This window comes from Meriones unguiculatus (genome assembly GCF_030254825.1).
Source record: "Meriones unguiculatus strain TT.TT164.6M chromosome X unlocalized genomic scaffold, Bangor_MerUng_6.1 ChrX_unordered_Scaffold_31, whole genome shotgun sequence".
In the NCBI taxonomy this organism is placed as follows: domain Eukaryota; kingdom Metazoa; phylum Chordata; class Mammalia; order Rodentia; family Muridae; genus Meriones; species Meriones unguiculatus.
Genome location: NW_026843707.1, coordinates 10,428,135 through 10,453,326, shown reverse-complemented (window position 1 = coordinate 10,453,326; position 25,192 = coordinate 10,428,135).

Here is a 25,192-nt window from a genome sequence, read left to right as displayed (position 1 = left end):
ATCTCAGGCGGCACGTCAGGTGCGCAGGCAGGCAGGCAGGGCTCAGTGCAGTAACCTAGGTCCCCGGCTCTGGCTCCGGGCTGTCTCCTGGGGTGCCCGTGGATACCGAGTCTTTTCTAGGGGATGTCTGGGTGACCTAAGGCCAGTCCCAGTCATTTCCTGTACCCTGGGGTTATCTCTCGACTGCAAATTCCAGTCTCTGATAGTTTGGTGCGCACGGTTCCGTCTGGGACCATGAGCAAACACACTGGCTTGTGGCTCTGGCCTGGGACTGGGGCTGGCGACCAGCAGCCAAATTGGTGGAACCGGGATGTCTTCCGCGGTTTAGCCGGGTGAGTAAAAAGCTGATTGAATCCCCCACCGTGGGGTATCCTCTCACCTGGGAAACACAATGACTGTGTTTTATGGCTGCGAGTTCTGATTACTGCTCATTGTGCTGATCCTGCTGCTGCTGCTCAGAATGAGAGTCCTCCCGGTGCCGCCATCTTGCCCCTCCTCCCCTATTTTATTTTCTAAAAAAGACAAACAAAGTGAGTCTACATCTGCTCCATGCTGTACTGACTTCCTCAAGATGGTAGGCAATAAGACTTGGGTCCCGAGCCAGCTCTGCTCTGTAGTTTTCTCTGTCTGTGCTGTGTTTGCTGATTCTGACTCAGATGAGTTGTACAGTTGTGGAGCAGGCAGAATGGGGCCATATCTCCCCAGCAATACCAGAAGGTATCCTCTCTACAGGATGGTGAGAGTCAGTGCCATTAGCCACAACATCCTGGAAGGTTTCAACAAGATAGTGAAACTGGGCTTCTTGGTTAAGTGCCAGGAGCAGCTTGTATCCAGAAGGTGTTCACAGGACTGTGAGAGTGGGTGCCCAAGTTTGGAGTCTTACCCTCGGTACCAGAATTTTCCATTGAACAGGCAGTGAGAGTGAACAACCAAAGTCAGAGCCAAGATCGATTTGTCCTAGGAATGTTTTCACAGAAGTTAGGATTTGCTGGATGGCCTAAGGCTGCATGTTCAGAGCTGCAACCTGATGTTTCCAGGAATGCATCCATAGCAGGTGGGCTTGGGCAGGAGTGTAGAATTTTATTTTATTTTTCCTGGAATGATCCTGGTGGCCGGAATTTGGATCTTTGCATATTCACATGGATTCTTCTTTCACCTAAGAAACAGACTGCAGTAGTTTGGAGCCCACAGTAAGACCCGCTGGTCATTCTCCTCCCAGTGCTGAGCTGCTATTTATAGACACTGTGTGGTTGGCCCTTCCATCTTGAGTCTTCCATTTAATTTGTCTTAGGCTTTGTTTTACTTGGGATAATGTTACAATTCCTAAAATCTGTGTGGACACCTTCTGAAGGGACCAATGTAGATTCCAAGATTTCTTTGAGGTTATATTTGCATCAGATCCTGTGTCCACCTAACTTTCAATTTTAATTATATTTTGTTCTCATTTTAATCTTGGTCTGTGGTCATTCATAGCCGTTTGCTAAAACTATTTCCAAATCCACCAGTAAATCTATATCCTTGTGTTGTTTGATATCTCTCTGATTTTTTAAAATGCAAACATTTTTTATTACAACCTTCCTTCAGAGATTTTCTCTTCCTGCTTGATAAATGTTTAGAAAAGTGACTTTTCATTTTCAGATGACTCTAGAGTTCTTATCTATTCATTTCTGTGTGGTATTCTAGTTGGTTGTGCTTGATTATGAATTTGTAGGACTTAGAAAATTTTCTGATATAATTCTGGTGAATGCATTCTCAATGTTTTTAGCTTTAGTTTTCAGCTCAGCTGTTGGATTCTTAGGTTGGCACCTTAGTAATTTATCACCACACCTATTAACACAGACAAACACATAACAAAGCTATGTGATACTTGATTCACTTAACTGTGTCTCTTTCTGTTCTTTGGAGCTTTTTAAAGATGTTCTCTCAGCCATTTTGTGATTAACAAAACACAACCATATTTACATCTCTGGATTGGAGTTTATTCTTATGTTATCTGCACTGAAATAATTCATAGGAGCACCCAGACACAGCTTGTTATCTCTCATCCTATCTTTCAAGTAAAGGCAATGATTTTTGTGAAGTCCAAAATCATGAGGTGATGGTATTGAACTGACCATAAATGCATTTGTAGTAGAAAATGATACATATGCAACCAGCATTAGCAAATCTGTGAAATTTGATGTATATTTATTGTAATGATAGCCGTTGAAAATGTGTTGAGATGATATTTAGCTATATTCTGATGATACCTTTACATAAAGAGTATTATCTTCAACAATTTCATATATCTAGTAGCAATTCCATTGGTTTTTTTTTATGAGCTATTGGTCATACACCTCTTTTCACAACAAATAGAAGTATAAAACTCAAATCAAATAGAACTTAATTGAAACAAATGTCTTCCCCAATAGGGCATACATAGATGCCATGAAATAGTTGTGGGTTACCAGAATTAAGAGTAAGTGTGGTGATGTATTCAACTAGCCTTGAGAGTCCAAAAATTCAGTTAGACATCCTACAACACAAAGGATAGTGTCCCTGAACTGCTGTTAGGCTCCCAAACTGAAGAATATTGATGTTATGAAATTTATCCACAGGACTACAATTTTCTCCAAGTATGAAATGGGGGTGAATATTATCTTAAAAGACTCACTATAATCAGATATTTATTATTGTAGCCTTATGTCTGTCTGTGGAGGGTTTATTTTAACAATTTGTCTCTTTTGATTTTATTACAAGTATATAAGGCTAGGATCAATGTACTCATTTGTTTTGAGAGGCAATTTATGTCACTTCTAGAGTCTAGCAACATTAAGAGCATTTAAACTAATTTAAACCTATATACCTTGTTTAATTTTTTTATGATCTTCAACATTCCTATGACTTAACCTCATGAATTATGAAAACCACAACATTCAATGAACTATCAACAAGTAGTACTATAGAATCCAAGTGGGTTCCATTGTAATAGGATCAGGGACTTTTTAAAAGAAAAAAAAAAGTTATTATATAATATATGCTGATCATAGTTTCGCCTTTTACAACTTCTCTAAGATGTTCCTGACCACTTAAACCCACACACTCAAACACTTCCTTTCTGTCTCTCATAAGTAAGCAGTTAACAATATAAGAGAACAACAATATAAACATAATAAGAGTATGACAGGAGTCTACTGAGCGCATCTGAAAGACTCTAACTAGCAGTGTTTTCAAAGCAAAGACTCATGACCAAACCTTTGGCAGAGTACAGGGGATCATAAGAAAGAAGGGGAGTTAGTCTGATGGGGAAAGGATAGGAGCTCCACAAGGAAAAAATATATCTGGGCACAGGGTCTTTTCTGAGACTGACATTCAACCAAGGACCATGTATGGATATAACCTAGAACCTCCACTCAGATGTAGCCTGTGGTAGCTCAGTAACCAATTGGTTTCCCAAAGTGAGGGGAACAGGGACTATTTCTAACAGGAACTCAATGACTGGCTCTTTGGTCTCCCCACCCCCGAAGGGAGGAGCAGACCTGTTAGGCCACAGAGGAGGGCTTTGCAGCCAGTCCTGAAGATACCTGATAAAACAGGATCAGATGAATGGGGAGGAGGTCCCCCCCATCAGTGGACTTGGAAAGGGGCACGGTGGAGATGAGGGAGGGAGGGAGGGAGGGACTGGGAGGGAATGAGGGATCGGGACACGGCTGGGATACAGAGTTAATAAAATGTAACTGATAAAATAAAATAAAATAAATAAAAAAAAACATAATAAGAAACACAGGAAAAGATAAAAACAAACCAATACTAATAGAAACCTCAAAGAAAGACATTAAAGAAACAGAGCTATCACAGAAACATTTTTATTTACACAGAAATTCCATAAAAGCACAAAATTATAGGTTATAACATATAGACAAATAACATGTAAGGTTAAAATAATTCAAACAAGGCATTATGAGATAAAAAAAAACCTCCAAAAATACATCGATCATTTATGTTTGCTATTTACTTCTAGGCATGGGGCCTGCCATTAAGTATGGTTGGTAAAACTAGCTAGACAGCATTGGAGAATACTCACTTTCCCTCGGAAGGGATTAGCAATCAGAGATCATTTCTGCATTAAGTGTGAGGCTTCTGTCCATATCCCCACTCTGCCTTGCAAACCCAACTGCTTCAGACCCATGCACAGTACCTTCCAGTACACTGAACACTAGTCAGTGGAGATGAAGGTTCTCAGTTGCCACGAGCTCAACTTCTCCATGTTCAGTGACATATGTATTAGTTGTCTTCAGCAATGCAGCAATGCAGCCTTACTATTCATTTGTGGAGAGCAATGGATAATGCCAGAGACAGCCTGAGTTACCTGAGTTTCTCTTTGGGACACTTTGGTACGAACTCAATTAGACATAACACATTCCTGGTGCTGAAGGTTTCATTTGGTGGCAAGATGTAGCTAGTGGAGATGTGTCTCCCCCATTATTTGGTGATTGCATTTTGATTCCTGTCACATATGAATATATTTTATAAAGCGGTTCTATATGAACCCTCAATTCACCCTTGGTTTTAGCTATCTCTTCTCATACTCCCAGCCTTAACCATTCTTTGTTCGTTTTCCATTTAATCCTCCAGGGAGAGTTTCTCCATCTGTCTCTCTATAAATCTGGTATGCATCCAAGCTGATCATGGTGCATAATCTTTCTATATGCTACTGGAATTTGGCCCGAAATATATTAAATGTGTTTTTTTTTTTAATATATTCTTAACAGAAATTGCTCTATACTCTTCCCTGCTGATTCTTGGTGTGGATTAGGTATTGAGGTAATTGTGTCCTTGTGAAAAAAAAATTACACTTTGTATTTTTTCTTTCTATATTGCAGAATAATTAGAGGTATCTGCAATGATATTTATATGAAAGCCCTGTAATAGTGTGTGTTAAATCTAATTTTCTCTAACCTTTGTTGGTTGAGTGATTTAATTAGTGCCTCTATTTGACTAGGCTTTATAGGTCAAATATATTTACTTATCCAGTTTTGATTTAAATTTAGTAGGCTGTATATTAGTTTATCTGTTTATTTCAGGTTATCTATTTTCTTGGAGCACAGACTTTTAAAATATGTCCTTACAATTCTCTGGGTTTTTTTGTTGTGTGTTTTTCCTCCCATGTTTAATATGTAATTCTTTTAATTTGGATATTCTCTCTATGTTAGTGGTAATTTGGCTCAGTATCAAACTTACCTATTTTCTTTGCATTGTTTTGTTTCATTCTGTTTTATTGATGTCATCTGTAAGTTTGATTATTTCTTGCTTCCTACTCCTTCGTGGTTTTGTTTTTCTCTTCATTGCATTGCATTAAAGAATGTCATTAAGTTGCTCATATGAAATCGCTCCAGATTTTATATGTAAATAGTTGGTGCTTTGCATTTGAATCTAAAACTGACTTCCTGTGTCTTATCTATTTGGGTCAATAGTATTTTCACTTGATTTCAATTTTTTTAAAAAATGGTTTTAGTTCTTAATTTCCTTCTTAATTTCTATCTTGAATCAATTTTCTGTCAGTAGTGAGTTGCTCACTTTCAACACGTTTTTAAACTGCTATTGTTCTTGTTTTCATGTAGTTTTAATCTGTGGTGGTTATGTAGGGTATAGGGTGTGATTTAAATTTTTTCCTTACTGTTGAGACTTGCTTTATTTTCAAGACTTTGGTCAATTTTGGAAGAAATTCTATGAGCTATTGAAAAGAAAGTATATTCTGAGTTTGGGTTAAATCTTCTCTAAAAGTCTGCTAAGCTTATGTACATGTGAAATCTTTAAGCTACAGCTTTTCTCGGTTTAGTTTTTGTCTGGATCACCTGTAAATTACTGAGAGTGAGGTCCTGAAGCCTCCCACTACCACTGTGTGGAGGTCAATATACTTTTCTATCTGTAATAGTATTTCTTTTATGAAGACAGTTACTTTTGTGCTTGGTATATGAATGCTTAAACAGCTTCTTGGCAGATTTTTTTTTTTCAACTTTGATGACTATGTAGTTTTTCCTGTCTCTTCTGAATAGTTTTTAGTCTATTTTGTTTTGTTTGGTTTTTTTTGTCAAATATTAAAACTGCTACACCTGGTTGGTTTTTTCTCCATTTTCTTTGAACATGCTATTTCTTTCTCTTATCCCGAGGTAATATTTATTTTTGACTTTCAGATCTTGTTCTTGGATATCACAGAATGATGCATCCTGCATTTTTTTTGATTCTTTATTAATTATACTTTATTCACTTTGTATCCCCCTGTGGTTGCCTCTGTCCTCCAGTCCCAATTTCTCCCTTCCTCTCCCCTCTGCACAAATGCCCCTCCCCAAGTCCACTGATAGGGGAGGACTTATTTTCCTTCCTTCTTATCCTAGTCAGTTAGGCCACATCAGGAGTAGCTCCATTGTCTACTTCTATTGCCTGGTAATGCTGCTTCACAATACCAGACGCCAGGGGTTAATGAAAGAGCATGCCAAACAGTTCATGTCAGAGACACTCTCTGTACTTATTACTATGGAACCCTGAACTGCCATGGGCTACATCTCTGCAGGGGTCTTATGTAATCTCTATGCATGATCCTTGGTTGGTAGTATCAGTCTCAGGAAAGACCCCAGATTTTTTGGTTCTGTTGCTCTCCTTGTAGAGTTCCTGTCCTCTCCAGATCTTACTGTTTACCACTTCTTTCCTAAGATTCCCTGCTGTGTGCCCAACAGTTGGCCATAAATCTCAGCATCTGCATTGATAGACAGGACTTCTTTCATAGGATTCCTTGTACTTTGCACAAAGTTCGGGTCAAGAGATTAAATATTTATACGTTTTATTTTTATTGAGTGCGGTAAACATCTTTAAGTTGAAATTTTTTTTTTTTTTTGCCATAGGGAGAGCAGAAATTGTTGTAGATAGATCATGCTCAAATTTGGTTTCTCCAACTAATGTGGTTGATAGTTTCGCTGCCAAATTTTCTCTCATCATTTGGAGAATATGTGTCAGGCCCTCTCTTTTCTGGAACCTCCATTGAGAAATCAAGCTTTATTTAATGGCTCTGTCTTCATGATTTTTCTGATAGCTCCCATTTTTCTTTTCAAATTTCATATTTTTTTTTTCCTTTCTTTCCTTGCCTGCAAATTTCATGATTTACTGGTTCTTAATTACTGAATAGTATTCCAGTGTGTAAATGTTCCACTATTTCTGCATCCATTACTCAGTTTATGGACATCTGTGTTGTTTCCAGATTCTGACAATTATGAATAAAGGTGCTAGGAACATAGTAGAACAAATGTCCTTGTTGTGTGCTTGAATATCTTTTGGATATATGCCAAGGAGTGGAATAGCTGGATCTTGAGGAGGCACTATTCCTAATTGTCAGAGAAAGATCCAGACTGATTTCCAAAGTGCATGTACATTTTCCATTCCCACTAGCAATGAAAGAGGTCTCCCTTTTCTTCACATTCACTCCAGCATGTTTTGTCACTGGACTTTTTGATCTGAGCCATACTGACAGGTGTAAGATCATCCTGAGTGAGGTATCCCCAAAGCATAAAGACATACTTGATATATAACTTAGTTCTTAGTGGAGGGTAGATATAAAATATAGGATAAACATACATAATAGGTATATCAAAGGTAGCTAAGCACGTAGGAGGACCCTGAGTTATATGGGCAAGCCTCACTCAGACAGCCAATTTGGAAGAGTGAACAGCCAATTGGGAAGAGCCAACAGGGAAGAGCACAGGAGCCTACAACAGAGAGCCACTAATAGATTCTACCCAGCAGGGTATCAGAGCAGATACTAAGACTCACAGAAATAATTTGGGTAGAGTGGAGGGTACCTTATAAAACAAGGAGGAGATAGAAAAACCTAGAGGGGACAGGAGCTCCTCAAGGAGAGCAACAGAAACAAAAAAAAAAATCTGTGCAAAGGGGTCTATTCTTAGATGAATGTTGCAACCAAAAAATATGCTTGGAGATAACTTAGAATCCAAGCAGGGATGTAGCCCTTGGATAGCTCAGGTCACAACGGAAGAAAATGTAGACTGTTTTGATGAGACATGATAGGCTAGGATCATATTGAAAGGGAGGAAGACCTCCTCTATCAGTGGACTTAGAGAGGGGCATGGGAGGAGGGGAGGGATGGAGGAAAGCTGGGATTGGGAAGGGATGTGGCAGGGGTATATAGCTGGTATACAAAGGGAGTAAACTGTAATTAATTATAAAGTAATTTTAAAATTAAAATAAAACAAAATATATTAAAACAAGTAAATGGAGATTGTAACACTAACATGTTATAAAATTCTAGGATGTATAATGGTATTGCAAATAAGTATTATTTTTTTCCAAGTCATCCTGGCTGAACCAAGACATATGCAAACAGATTAGTAATGTCATAATTAAAATAAAATTTCAACCTTTCCCTACTTCCATTTCCTCCCTCCAACCTTCCCCCTTTCTTCCTGCCTTTATATCTTCTAAAATTCATGACTTTATTAAATTCATATTTATTGTTACATGTACATGTAAAAAGATAAATATAGTCATACAACACACTAAATTTAATTCCTGTTGATTTGTGAATATGATTCCAGTGCAGAACACTTGGTATTGGATTACTAACTAGTGGTGTCTTTTAGGGATAGTAGAATGTCCTCTACCAGCAGTTATTAATTGCCTTTAGTTCTGTGTTTATTGATGACTCACTCATCCCACATCAACAAGTCTATTAATATCCTTTTTTGGGTTTTGTTCTTTGTTTTGAAAAAGTATTGCTTAAATAAAAAGAAAGAAAAAAATAAAAAGTATTGTTATCATCACCACACATCCAAAAGTTCCCATCCTCCATGCACCCTGGAAAGTCCAGTCAGAACTTATCACTTCTATCTAAAATATACATCATATGTTTTAAGCATGCCTGTCACATTTTAGAGTTCTGGTTAAGTATTTACTATATTCATGAAAAATAAAAGAAAAAAAAAAACAGTAAACCAAATCTCTAACATAAATCCTGTACTAAGCTCTCATACAGAGCTTATTCATTCATTCATTCATTAATTTCTAATATAAACTGTGTTGTGCTGGGGAATAGAAACTTAACTTGAATTTCATGCTTACACACACAATGGGCTCTACCACTGTGCTATGCCATTTCTCCAGCTCCCTAGTGGAATTTTGAAATAGTTAAAAATCTTTTTCACCGAGTTGAAGGGATTTACCAGCATGAGACAAAGCCAGTAAGATAATGTTTTATTTTATTTTATTATATTTTATTTTATTTTATTTTTTAAACAAGACAACACAACCAAACAGAGTCTAGATCTGCTCCAGTGCTCTACTGGCTTCCTCAAGTTGGTAGGCAATGGGACTTGGGTCCCGAGCCAGCTCTGCTCTGTTGTTTTCTCTGTCTGTGCTGTGTTTGCTGATTCTGACTGAGGTGAGTCGTGCAGTTGTGGAGCAGGCAGAATGGGGCCATATCTCCCCAGCAATACCAGAACGTATCCTCTCTACAGGATGGTGAGATTCAGCGCCATTAGCCACAACATCCTGGAAGGTTTCAACAAGATAGTGAAACTGGGCTTCTTGGTTAAGTGCCAGGAGCAGCTTGTACCCAGAAGGTTTTCACAGGACTATGAGAGTGGGTGCCAAGTTTTGGAGTCTTACCATCAGTACCAGAATTTTCCATTGAACAGGCAGTGTGAGTGAACAACCAAAGTCAGAGCCAAGATCGATTTGTCCTAGGAATGTCTTCACTGAAGTTAGGATTTGCTGGATGGCCTAAGGCTGCATGTTCAGAGCTGCAACCTGATGTTTCCAGGAATGCATCCATAGCAGGTGGGCTTGGGCAGGAGTCTAGAATTTTATTTTATTTTTCCTGGAATGATCCTGGTGGCCGGAATTTGGATCTTTGCATATTCACATGGATTCTTCTTTCACCTGAGAAACAGACTGCAGGAGTTTGGAGCCCACAGGAAGACCTGCTGGTCACTCTCCTCCCAGTACTGAGCTGCTATTTATAGACACTGTGTGGTTGGCCCTTCCATCTTGAGTCTTCTATTTAATTTGTCTTAGGCTTTGTTTTACTTGGGATAATGTTACAATTCCTAAAATCTGTGTGGACACCTTCTGAAGGGACCGATGTAGATTCCAAGATTCATTTGAGGTTATATTTACATCAGATCCTGTGTCCACCTAACTTTTAATTTTAATTATATTTTGTTCTCATTTTAATCTTGGTCTGTGGTCATTCATATCCGTTTGCTAAAACTACTTCCAAAACCACAAGTAAATCTATATCCTTGTGTTCCACCATGCCTCTACCCAAGTACACTGATAGGCGAGATCCTCCTGTCCTTCCCTCTGACCTTAGCCTATCAGATCTCATCAGTACTGGCCACATACTGCTCCCCCATCGCGGAGGAGTAGGTGTCAAAGAGCCAGCCATTGAGTTCATGTCAGAGACAGTTCCTGTTCCCATTTCTAGGGATCACACTTAGACACTAAACTGCCATAGGTTACATCTCTGCAGGGGTTCTAAGTTATCTCTAAGAATGGTCCTTGGAGTATTAGTCTCAGAAAAGACCACTTTGCAGAGATTTTTTGGTTCTTTTGCTCTCGCTGTTGAGCTCCAGCCCCTCCAGGTTTTCCTCACTCTCTCTACATTCATAAGATTCCATGCTTATTATTTTAACATTTTACCTGACTGAAATTGGCTTATTTTGTTGGTGGAGATAACCTTTCAAAATAAAATTTAAAAAAGCAGTTTTTGATTTTGTCTAAGACGTTTCTAAACTTATCCAGGAACGAATTAAGCTTGCTAAAATGAATTTGGACTCCCCTTCTTTTACTTAAATATTGTTTATATAAGCAAAGGCATTGATTCTGAAAGATTTTAATTCATGAATGAGATAATTCATTAGGTTCTTCTTCATGTGGAATTTTTATTAAAGAAAATAAATTATTCTCTCATACAGTACTCCCCTATTACAATTTTACCTATTTATATTCCTCTAGCTCCACTCCACATCACCTCTACCCCAAGATATACTCTGCCTCTGTTTTCCTTTAGAAAACAACAGGCCTCCAAAAAACAGCAACCAAACGTGGCAAAACAAGATACAGTAAGACAGTACTAAATCCCTTATATTGAGGATAGACAAAAAAAACCCAATAGTAAGAAAAAAAATAGGCAAGAAATCAGGATCACACCCAGTCTCAATGTTTGTCGTCCCTGAAAAACACAAAGGTAACAGCCATAAAATATAGGTAGAGGACCTATGCAGGTTATAAAACAAATTTTTGAGAAGTATTTTATGATGTGTTTGATATTTAGAATCCCTTCTTACTTCTTATTTTGATAACAGGTAAAGAAGGCCCTATACATAATATGCTTAGATATGATACTCCTAATTACCAGCCAAATACCTTTGAACAATATGAAGTCAAACCAGGAAGAGAAAAAATAAAATCTCCATCATGGAAAGGGGGACCACTGAACAATTCACACATTCCTAATTCTGTGAAAGGAAGTGGTGCTAAGAATAATTATGAGAACCCAGCTGCAAAACATGTTACAAGATTTCTTGGAGAAGAAAATATGGAGGACAACCAGAGAAAAGTGGAAAATACACCATCCAAGCCTGTGCTTGAAAGGCCAAGTAAATCAAAGAGAAATGCAAGTGATACACTGATGGTGGGTCCATCTACCAGAAGTCAGACTAGGAAAAGATGCAGAAATTCACAAATTTGGAGAGAAAGTTCATGGATGGAAAGTAAGTTATATCAAGTGACAACATGATTGTTCCACCATATGGAAAGGATTTATTGTAGCATGAAAAAGAGAACAGCCAGAGGCATTTGGAAGTATGCACAGCAAAAAGAAAGGAAAGGTAGAATAAACATATCTAGCATTCTGGGCAACACCAGAGCTTTCTGTAAGAGAAGGGAGAATAGCAGGAGATGGACAATGAAGAATACCTAGTGAGAATATCTAGATTATAAGTAGGATCAGTAGCTGGGGGAGGCCAGGGTAGCTATGGGTGATTTGAAGGGCATTTTTTGTGTAGGGAATGGGAGAACCTAGTGGCTAGCATGGAACTTGATATGCTCATAGGCATCATAGGAATATGTTAATTGGAGAGCAAGACATTCCTTTTGCTAGAGGTAAAGCAAATTGCTCCTTTTGGTAGCCAGGGAACTATCATAACGAGTTCCTGGGTTATGCTGACATTGATCTAACTGCCAGAAATCCATGTATTGTCCATGTTGAGTTCATTTCAGCATGTTTGAACTGCCTTTTGAAGTTTGGCTAATTTACTGTCTTTGGACCTGAACTAGGTCACCACTGAATTCAGTGAACATACTGTTACAGATTTTTTTTTTTAAATTCTCTTCCAAAGAATGGCTATTCAGTAAAATGGGTTCCAGTAAATTGTCAATTTCTGACATGGAACTTTCATTAATTTTTTGACATCCATTTTCAGGAGGATTGTTAACATAGCCATTTATTTTTATAATACTCTCTAGTATTTAGTGATAGTTATCAATTTTACATATATGTTAGCAATTTATAGTTCTCTTTTATAAAGTAAGATGCAGGAGAAATTCAACAGTGCAAACAATGTTTCATTATGATAACCAACTATCTCTTATCCTTAGCCAATTATGTCTGTCTGTGGAGGCATTTTTAATCTTGAGAAATTATTATGATTGGTTAAAACTAAGTTTAGGCACCATACTGTGACTTACCTACTGTGAAATTACCAAAAATGCTTCTGGTTTCATACAACATAAAGTGCATCTTCCGAGGGGTATCTCCATGCCATAATAGTGGCTGTAATAGTAACCTTGAAAAAATAAAAACAAATATGTATTCTAACCAAAGAATTTATATTTTTCTTCACAAAGTGAAATACGAATTTTTACTCTAGTGCCAAGGATTATTAAAAGTTTTCTACTTGAAAATAGTATTATATTAAGTCCCTAGATCATACAATATAAATTTAGGTTTTGTAGCATGCTCTTATATATACTATTGTAGACCCAGCATATTGATTATGTATGATAGTTAATTTATTTCAACTCCAAATCAACAAAACATTGAGAATGATATGGAAAATCCTGCCAATATGTATTCTCTGAACATGCCCTCATCCCTGATATTATTTTGCTCAAATGTTAATGAGATGCATCACTGAAGGTCTGTCTCTTGTCTTTCTTATGCCTTACTTAGTAGTTAAAGAGAAATATTATCTATTATTATATGTCTTAGTTTATTTCTTTAGTGAAACACCATAATCAAAATTAAATTGGGGAGAAATAGGTTCATGTAATTTTATAATAAAGTATACTTCAATTTACAGTATTATATTGTAAACTATAATCCGCCCTGAAGAGAATTTAGAGGCAGAACTCAAGGAACAAACCTGCAGGCAGGAAATGAAGAAGAGATGTTAGAGAATACTACTTACTGGTTTGCTCTCCTGACATGCTCAGCCTGTTGCCTTACACCATACTATCCTTTTCTCCCAGGTGTGGCAGTAACAACATTGAACTAGCTCTCTCACATCAATCACTGAACAGGCATTTGTACAACAAACCTGCCTACAGGCCAATAAAATGGATGCATTTTCACAGCTGTAGTTCATCCACAGATGACTCTAGATTGAGTTAGGTTGACCAAAAATAAATAAATAAATAAATAAATAAGCCAGAAAAACAGAAACAACAACAACATCCAAATCCAATAACCCAACCCAACTAAAATAAACGAAACAAACACCAAAAAAAAAACCAAAACGAATCCTACTAACAACACATTATCTGAGAAAAGAGCCCAACTCGATATTACATATAAGCAACAGCATTTTGCATTATTTTAAAATACACTGATTTGTCTAGGATTCTGAGTATTGCATGAATCAAAGAAAATTTTACTTTTTCTTTGTGTCTTTAAGGATCAGCACTAATTTGGGATTTTAAAAATCATGCCACATCAAAATAGTTCCATATGTTTACCATTTCCGTTCTGATATGCTTACCAATTATTTTAAACCACTTTCCCTTTCTTTTTTACCTTTCTACCAACGCTGAAAAGTAGACTGACTTCTGTAGTACATTATGTAAGTTAATTTTATAGGCTTTAAGTTATTTCATTATGACAGAAAGTCTGTTTAAAACACATCATCCAGAAGACATATGTAAATGACTTAAATCTAAATGGAACTTACTTCATTTTTTTGCCTCTATATTAGTCATATATTTTGAAGAACACACGTATTATCAAAATAATGTTAGACAAGCCTAGAAATAATTCCACGGAAAATGAATATTATATAATAATTTAACTTGAAATACAAAACTAATATACACTATCATATCTGGAGTATTCATTAAATGTCCATTTGAGTACCTTGACCATGAGATATAAGAATGTGGCCGTTGACCTATCTTGCACAGTAAAATATCACAAAGATTCCCCTCATGTTCCCCTTTCTGCTATTTCTCTTGCAAATAGATGATGTGCTCAATCAGTTAGGAAGAGGTTTTATAACTAAAGGTGTCTTTAGGTCTCTAGGTAGGAGAAAAGACAATCAATAAAGCTTTCCTTGGCTGGAGTTTGGCTATATAGAATCTTTGTATAGTTGCTTCTGCTCATCCCTCTGCTGAGGTGTTAGTGAGTCTCACTCTAGACTAGGGCAGACTAGATTTCCTCTGAATGGAACACTGTGCTGCTGCTTTTAAGCATTTTTTCTCCCAGTAAAATTATTCTGCATGCCAGGATTCAAAGAATACTTGCAGGACACTTGCTTTGGGTTTCCACAGTGGACTGTCAAGGAAGAAATCTTCCTTTCTCTCTGATTCACCTTGTTACTGCATCAGCAGGAGTCTTGTCAATTTTGCTTAAACTTTTTGTAGACTTCTTTATTTTTTTTAAATTCATTTATTATTTATAAAGTACAGCTTATTCACTTTGTAGCCAATATTAGCATATTCCCTCATCCCCTCCTTCACCCATATACTTCCAAGCCACTCCCAAATCCACTGATAATGGTGGAAATTTCTTTTGTCTCTGAATCATCTTGTTACTACATCAGCAGTAGTCTGGTCCTTGTTTAAAAACTGTTTGTAGGCATATTATGTTTTCTTTTTAGAATTTTATACATGAGTACACTGTATTTACATCATTTCTTTTTATATATCATTATAGTTCTTTATTAGGAAGTTATATCTTTCTAAATTATTTTTATTTTTATTAATTACAGTTTATTCACATTGTATCACCTCTGTACCCTCCTCCCTCCGCCCCTCCCAATCCCACTGTCTCTCCCTCTTCCCCACCTGCACCCCTCCCACAGTCCACTGATAAGGGAGTTCTTCCTCCCATTCCCTCTGATCCTAGTCTATCCTAGTCTATCTGGTCTAATCAGGAGTGGCTGCATTGGTCATTTCAATCTCTCTCTCTCACCTGAACGTCCTCCCATCTATCTCTAACTTCTCAAACCATAGCCCCTCCTTTCAATAATGTAATATACAAATGTAATGACTACGGAGTAAATTTACTGTAGCTCATGTTTATATGTGTCTAAGGCTGGGTACTTTGTGGAATGGATAACCTCTCTGTTCTTTGGAGGAAACTCCCTACTTATACACTCTTACCATCCACTGCTTATAACTCTTCATCTAGGAGTGGGGAATCTTATGAGTTACTGTAACCCTATTTGTATGTGTACTGGTGAGGTCTTTATGCAGTTTTTTTGTAGCAACCATGCTGGATATATATTCTTGCAACTCTTCCAATAAAATACTGAAAACAAAGATTCTCTGGGGTTTTTCTAAGGTATGTAAATCCTGAAATATCTGTTTTGTTGCATTTTAAATCTGTGTTGTGATATGTGAAGGGTTCTGTGGGTTTTTACCTCTGTTTTGTCTCTTGCTACTCTTTCCTTTGGCCTTTATCCTTCCCTTTGTTAATACAGCTATCACAGGGGTTCTTCTCTCTTCTATACATCTACCCTGAAATTTTTCTGCTATTGTGTATGCTCTGTAAATTTTCTGAGACACTTCATCTTCAGCTCCATTTCCAAACATCTCAGTTGTAGTCACTTCACACTAGAATTAACCCCAATTAACAATGAGCCTTTCAAAATGAACTTGTTACTTTTCTTGCTGCTGACCACCATGTTTTCCTGTCACCACTCACTGTACTGGAGAACTGATTTCCTGCTATACCTGTTAGACCTTGGGAACAATACCAAACCTTGACATGGCATGATCTGCTATCCTCTTGGCCCCTTGTTATTACTGTTTTTGTAGCAAAATTTCAAAGCACTGTTACATAATGGCTCTCTATTTTGGAGTTCCTTTATGAGATTGTTCCACTTGATGATAATAGGTGTAGACAATCACTTGTAGGATGTGCCTATTGGAATTTTTTTAAGATTCAGGCTATCTTTCTTTTATTACTAAAATTTGGCAGAGAGTGAACAACTGTCTTACATTACATCACAGTAATTTAAACTGATCCAATATCAGTGGAGTGGTGCATCATAAAATTTTAAATGCATGGAGCACTAATGTTTGGCAAAGTTATTGCTGGAGAATATATGGCAAATAATAAAAAAGCAAATGAGATATCTACAATCTGAGTCAATATTTAAAAAAAAAACACATGAGTATCAAACAGGTGAACCTGAAATACTCAAGTTTTGCAATATGTCTCAGTAAAGAAAAGGAAGGAGGAGCCAAGGGCTTCCAAGATTTAATGATTCAACTAGATGTCAGTGACCTCTGAATACTCCAGATTCAACATTGTTAAAATTTCTGCATGAGTTTTTTGAGCATCTTACATTAAACAAAACTAATATTTTCTATAATTTAGCAGAACAAACATTTAGTTGGGATTGAAGTTTTACGTTGCAAACTAAAAGTCTTTTTTTAAGGTTTTTACAACAAGGAATATTTTCAAAACACTATTATTTTATTTTTTCTTGGTTGTAAATTGTAAACTGTGTGCTATAATAATAACAATTATGGTAGTAAAAGACTGTCAATCATTGAGAGAGCACTGCAATGGAATCTTGATATGCACTCACTTACATCTAAGGTGGCAAATGATATTTACCATTTTTCCATGTATTTGTTTGTCACTTCTATTTCTTCTTTACAGAAGTCATACAAAGACACTGTATATCAACAAATGAAATTTGGCATAATTCTAATATCCTCCCCAAAGGACATCTGTTAATATCCTCAGAAAAATTTTGGTAGTGATAATGGGTAGTTATCTGTGTGTGTGTGTGTGTGTGTGTGTGTGTGTGTGTGTGTGTGTGTCTGTGTGTGTGTGTGTTTGTGTATGTTTAATTCTATACAGTTTTACAAGGTTAAGTGTGCTTTCAATAATTTTAACACACAGATTCCCACCTAATACAAACAGGTGTTTGTTCTTCACTGAAAAAACCTACCAAAATTGGTCTATCAAGAATTGGTCTTTCTTTCTCAGGGTTGAATAACAAATATTACTGTATAATAAATGTCCACTATCATGTTTTATTTTTTGCAATTCATGAGATTACAAATAAAGTTATAGACTAAAAGTATTTTTAAAACATACAATTTGAATTTTGAGACTCATATTGCACCCTGTGTAGAATTTGTTTTAAGTTATAAGTTACTTTTTAAGTTATAAGTAATTTTTAAAATATAAGTGAAGATCACCTTGTGTTCTTGGACATGGACTATGTCCAATTTCTATTCCCCTTTTCAGTTATGTGTCTAGGATTGGAGATCTCGAGAATCTGATTCCTTAGTGCTTTAACAATATTTGCATACATTTGATGTATGCTCACACAGATACATATATTTGTCCTTAATATGAGTGAAAGATAAAAAAATCTTTTTAAAATTTTCAGTATCATGTTGCTGGTTATATTAATATAATGGAATAGATTACTCTAGAAGGTGATATAGGAGATTCTGAAACTGAGTGGAAATGTATTCTGATTCACTTTAAATTTTCATAAATATATCTAGAACAAGATAGGTTATTTCAAAGGCAAATTTGAACTCTGTGTGTAAATTTTGATTTTTATGTTTTTCATTTTTGACTTTTATTGATTCTATGTGAAATATGACACAAATTTAGATTAAAATATCTGAATCTTTGGGGTTATTTTATTTATTTTTGAAGCAGTATGAAAGAAGTATGCATTCTAATTTTGAGAGTTGATTTTGATTAACTTCTGTTTTATGTTTGCAGGTGAAGCCAGCACTTCAGACGTTGTGCCTAGTGATGATTCTGACAGAGTCCAGATTACCTCTTTTCAACAATCTGAAAGTATAACACAAAGAAAAATACTGGCGTGTGGGCTTGGGGCAAGAAAAAGTCAGTGCAAACCAAAGAATAATGACATCACTGGAGAGATGAGATTTACCTTTAATGATGGGAATTCAAGTCCTCAAATTGACCATGAACTACCTTCAGAACATACCTACCATGACTGTAGTAGGAAAAGCCAGAATGAAGTGGAACATCAACGACCTGAGTCAACCTGTGTAATTCCTTTCTCACCAGAGGAAGATTTAACTGATGTTTTAATCGAAGGGCCATGTATTAAAGATAGAATCACCAGAAGTGAGAGTCCAGAAGTTCTGATAGTTGGAGAAACAACAGGAAGTAGGCCACTTCCACATACTCAGGATGTGAGAGCTGGTCATCATGTATTGTCTGAAACACAGTCACATCATAGGATGGATGAGTCTTCCCTTGGTTCTAATGGTCACACAGGTTTGCAATTGCGAGATGATTTGTCTATATCTGATTTGCAAAGAACATCTTCTCCAACGATAGAACACATATCAACAGAGAACACTGATCATAACAGTCAGTCTACAGCTGTAAAGCCAATTCAATTTGTCCCTGTGGAAACTGATCAAGAAGAAAACACAAACACCTCTTCCTGTCCTAATCAGACAGGTATGGAGGATTCTGAAATAATTTCTGTTGATCAAACCGCAAATACTAGTTTAGATTTTACAGTGGCTGCATCTCCCTTTGGACCATCAGGGTACATCAAGAGAGGAGTTTTTGAGATACTCGATGACAATTGCATTGCGATTCAGTTAGAGGATTTTGACTCACCATCAAGTGAAAATAATAGAAGAGTTCATTCTGGTGAGAGCGATATTTCCAGTTCTACCCGTAATTCTATCACAAATTCCTTACCATTTTCCAATTTAAGATTCAATCGGCATACTTTACCTACTCCTGTGGCTAGTGACAATACTGTAGTCAATAATATAAATTCATCAGCTAGCTCACAAAGTGAAGACACTAACGACTTACTTATACAACCTCACCCACCCTCTGAGGCCAGACAGGGAAGGCATGTTACCGATCCAGAAATTTCTGATGATAGTGATTCTTTGCCATCTTTGCCTCATTTTACCATCTTCAATCATGTTCATAATAACCACCATAATGGACTTACCAAACAACAGATTAACGCTTTAAAACTAAGAGATTTTTGTAAACATGATAAATTAAACCAGTGCAGTATTTGTATTACAAGGTATAAACAAGGCAGTAAGATTCGTATACTACCTTGCCTTCATGAATATCATCATAAATGCATTGATCGTTGGCTATCTGACAACTCAACTTGTCCCATTTGTCGCCTATATATAATAAGTCCTGCTGACACAAAAATTCGAATTTGAGTTCTGGACCTCAGAAAAATAAATTCTTTAAATATTGAATGAATAAATGTCATTTGCTGTCTTCATTTGGGGTCCATTTCCTTGAAACAGTCATGACCAAAAGCAGCATTGGGCTGAAAGAATTGAACAATCAGCTGAGAGAAACCAAGGCAAGAACCTGGAAGCAGGTGATGATGCAGACAGGACAGAAGAATGATGCCTGCCTGCATTTGCCCCGTTTGTGTCTGCTTACTTTTCTCTCACAGGTAGAGCTAGTCCTCAGCACATGCTGAGGACATGGGGCTGCTCTCAGCTTTCTGAAGAACTCTCCAGACACTAGAGAGAGACAGTACCAGTCTGAACTGCAGAACCCAAAAAATAAACAGGGAAGGTTTCAGACAAGCCAATAGATAGTGGTCATCGAAAGAACACTTCCAACTTAAATCAGGACATCATGACTTCACCAGCAACCCCCAAAATTGATGGATACTCCAATTCATCAGAAACACAGGAAAATGAATTTAAACCTATGTGTACCCTATTATTTGAGGCCCATGAAGAGGAAACAAACAACTGTCTTAGAACAATAACCATGCAAATGCAGTCAGTTAAAGAGGAAATGAACAAAACTTTCATAGACTTGGCCAGTCAATTGGAGGTAAAGAAAGAAGAAATAGACAAATTTCTTAAAGAAACACTGGCAAACATAGCCAAAAAAATAGAGACACAAGTAGAGATAAAATTAGTGGCATATAGAAAGGAAATTAACAAAATAATAGAGACCATCATAGAGAGTCAGGAAACAACATTCAAACAGATGAAAGAAATGGTGCAAGGCATGGAAACAGAATTAGAATCAATAAAGAAAACACAAACTGAGAAAACCATGGAGCTGGAGGAGAACTTGGAGAAAAGTTCAGGAACCACATGGGTAAGCATCACCAACAGAATACAAGAGACGGAAGGGAGAATCTATGGAGCTAAAGAAACACTCGTAGAAATTGATACTTCTCTCAAAGAAAAAGTAAAATCAGAAAAGTTTAAAACACAAAATATCCAAGAAATCAAGGACACCATGAAAAGATGAAATCTAGCAATAAGAGGAATTTATTGAAAAGAAGACTCCAGGCTCCAAGGTCCAGAAAATATTTTCAAGAAAATCATAGAAGAAAATTTTTCAACTTAAAGAAAGAGATGTCCATAAATATACAGGAGGCCTACAGATCACCAAACAGACTAGACCAGAAAAGCAGAGGTCTTTTTTTTTCTTCCCTCTGATCCTTGTCAATAAGGTGTCATCAGGAATGGCTTGTTCTTTATAGAGTAACTTTTATATTTGTGTGCTTTTGGTTTGGGGGCTTTCAAGACAGGATTATGCTTAATAGCCTTGAGTACCCTGGACTTACTGTGTAGACTAGGCTGTCCTCAAATTCACAGAGATCAGCCTGTTTCTGAAATCTCAGGTGCTGGAGTCACAAGGGTCCACACCATTCATGGCTGAACAATGTTCCTTATGCAACACTTATGGGCCCTCTTCCATTAACCAATGATTGACAAAATTCCCTGTAGGAATGCCTGCATACAAACCAATTTTTTGAATTATTAATTATCATTTTATTTTAAATGTTTTATTCATCATCTTTAATGGTAGAGATTTGTTTTGCTACAATGACTGCTTCATTTAGATATTGGATTTTTATCTGTTCAGACTCTGCTTTTTCCATTTCAATTAATTATACTTATATATTCATTTTGTAACAACCCTTGGCCTCCTCCCTCCTTCCCTTCCAATGCCACCGTCCCTCCCCCTTCTCTACACATGCCCCTCTCCAAGTCCACTGATAAGGGAGGTCTTCCTCTTCTTCCTTCTGATCCTAGTCTATCAGGTCTCATCAGGAGTAGTTGCAATGTCTTCTGCTGTGGCCTGGTGAGGTAGCTCCCCACTCAGAGGCAGGTGATCAAAGAACAGGCCAATCTGTTCATGTCAGAGACAGTCCCTGTTGCCATTACTATGGGACCCACTTGGAAACTGAACTGCCATTTGCAATATCTGTGCAGGGATTCTAGTTTATCTCCATCAATGGTTTTGGTCTGAAAAAAGACCACTGTGCCCAGATTTTTTGGTTCTGTTGTTCTACTTGTGGAGCTCCTTTCTCCTCCAGGTCTTATTATTTCCTACTTCTTTCATGAATTTCTCTGCACTCTGCCCAAAAGTTGGCCATAAAACTAAGAGTCTGCTTTGATATCTGGCATGATAGAGCATGTCACAGGTCCTCTGTAGCAGGCTCCCATACACTTCCCTGTTTTCTCCTTCTTCTGATGTTCATCCTCTTTGCCTTGCTGTACGGGGTTTGAGCATTTACCCAGAGACCTCCTTCTTGATTAGTTTCTTTAGGTGTACAGATTTTAGTAGGTGTGATCTATATTTTATGTCTAATATCCAATTATGTGTCAGTATATACCCTGTGTGTCTTTTTGCTTCTGGGATACCTCACTCAGGATGATCTTTTCCAGATCTCACAGTTTATTACAAATTTTATGATTTCATTGTTTTGTAATGCTAAGTAATATTCCATTCTGTAGATGAACCACAATTTCTCTATCCATTCCTCCGCGGAGTGGCACCTGGGCTGTTTCCAGCTTCCGGGTATTATAAGTCAACCTGCTACAAACATGGAGGAGCTCAGGTCCTTATTGTGTACTTGAGGCTATTTTGGGTATATGCCTAGGAGTGGTGTAGCTGAATTTTGAGGAAACCCTATTCCTAGTTGTTTGGGAAACTGCCAAATTGTTTTCAAGAGTAGTTATACATATTTACATTCCCACCAGCAGTGGAGAAGGGTTCCTCTTTCTCCACAACCTCCAGCATATTGTTCTCACTTGAGTTTTTGATCTTAGCCATTCTGATGGGTGTAAGGTGAAATCTTAGGGTCATTTTGATTTGCATTTCATTATGACTAAGTAAATTGAATATTTCTCTAACTTTTTCTCTGCCATTTGATATTCCTCCATTGAGAATTCTCTATTTAGCTCCGTACTCCATTTCTTAATTGCATTACTTGATTTGTTGATGTTTAACTTCTTGAGTTCTTTGTGTATACAGGATATTAGTTCTCTGTCAGATATAGGGTTGGTGAACATCTTTTCCCAATATGTAGGCAGTCGTTTTGTTCTGATGACAGGGTCCTTTGCTTTACAGAAGCTTTTCAGTTTCAGGAGGTCTCATTTATTGATTGCTGTTCTTAGAGTCAGTGCTGTTGGTGTTTAGTTCAGGAAGGTTTCTCCTGTGCCAATGAGTTTAAGGTTCTTCCCCAATTTTTTTTAAAGTGGTTTAGTGTCTCTGGTTTTATTTTGAGGTCTTTGATCCACTTGGACTTTAGTTTTGTGCAGGGTGGTAAATATGGATCTATTTGAATTTTTTTATATTGTAGACATCCAGTTAGAATAGCACCATTTGTTGAAGGTCCTGTTTTGTTTTGTTTTTTTTTGTTGTTGTTGTTTTGTTTTGTTTTCCATTGAATGTTTTTGACATCTTTGTCAAATATCAGGTGTCCGTAAGTGTATGGATTTATGTCAGGGTCTTCTATTTGATTCAATTGATCCACCAGTCTGTTACAATTCCTGTACCACACAGTTTTTAGTATTGTTGCTGTATATTACAGCTTGAGATTAGGGATAGTATTAACCCCTAAAGATCTTTTATTGTAGAGAATTGTTTTAGTAATTTTGGTTTTCTTGTTGTTCCATATGAAGGTGAAAATTTTTCTTTAAAGGCCTGTAAAGAATTGTGTTGGTTATTTGATGGGAACTGCACTGAATCTGTAGATTGCTTCTGGTATGATGTGCATTTTTACTATATTAATCCTGCCAAGCCCTGAGCATGGGAGAACTTTCCATCTGCTGATATATTCTTCTAATTCTTCCTTCATATACTGAAATTTTTTCATACAAGTCTTTGACTAGCTTTTATGTTCACACCAAGGTACTTTTTGTCCTTTGTGGTTATTGTGAACTGTGTTGTTTCCCTAATTTCATTCTCAGCTCTTTTGTCTATTGTATACAGGAGGGGTGCTGATTTTAATTTATTTTTTTTAGTTAGATTTATAACCTGCCACTTTGCTGAAGGTGTTAGTCAGCTGTAGGAGATCCTTACTGGATTTTTTGTTGTTACTCAGGTATTCTATCATATCATCTGCAAATAGTGAAATTTGACATCTTCCTTTCTAATTTGTATCCCCTTGATCTCCTTCAATTGCCATATTGTTCTAGCAAGGACTTCCAGAACAATGTTGAAGAGATATGGAGAGAGTGGGCAGCCTTGCCTTGTCCCTGATTTCAGTGGAAATGATTTAATTTTCTCTCCATTGAGTTTGATATTGGCTATAGGCTTGCTGTATAGTAATTGCCTTTACTGTGTTCAGGTATGTGCCTTGTATCCCTGATCTCTCCAAGACTTTAAACATAAATGGATGCTGGATTTTGTCAAATGGCTTTTCAGCATCTAAGGAGACGGTCATGTGGTTTTTTTCTTCAATTTTTTTTTATGTGGTGGATCACATTGATGGATTTCCGTATATTGAACCACCCCTGCATACCTGGGATTAAACCTACTTGGTCATAGTGGATGGTATCTTTGATGTGTTCATGGGTTCGGTTGTTAAGTATTTTGTTGAATACTTTGCATCAATGTTCATGAGGGAGATTGGCCTGAAATTTTCTTTCTTTGTTGGGTCTTTGTGAGGTTTAGGTACCAAGGTGAGTGTGGCTTCATAGAATGAGTTGGGTAGTTTTCCTTCTGTTTCTATTTTGTGGAATAGTTTTAAGAGTACTGGTGTTAGCACTTCTTTGAATGTTTGGGAGAATTCTGCCCTAAAACCATCTGGCCCTGGCCATTTTTTTGCGTGGGCGATTTTGGATGACAGCTTCTATTTCCTTAATATTATATAAATATATATATATATATATATATATATATATATATATATTCTTTTTTAGGATGAAAAAAGATATTTCAGGAAGGCAACCCATAGCTCCTTTTCTGGCATGAACTCAATGGCATACTCTTTGAACACATCCCCCTGCATGATGCAGCTTTGCAAGGCCACAGAGGGAGACAATGCACCAGCCCTGAAAAGACCTGATAGGGTAAGGTCAGATTTAAGGGGATGAGAAACTCCCTTATCAGTGGACTAGAGGAAGGGCATAAAAGGAGAAGAGTGAGGGAACGTGCGTGGGGAGAGATGAGGGAATGGACCACAGCTGGTTTACAGATTGAAAAATTTGTATTAAATAATAATAATAATAATAATGTATTTAGTGTAAAAAACATAGTTTTTGTGACGTGATCAGTCACTGATAGAAATGAGGCTGGACATAGAGCTCAACGGTTAATTGCATTTAATGTTGTATAGAGGACTTGTGTTCAGTTCCCAACTTAACACATTGGCAGCTTACTTCAGTCTGTATTACCAATTCCAGGGACACATATACCCATCAGCATCATTGAGTA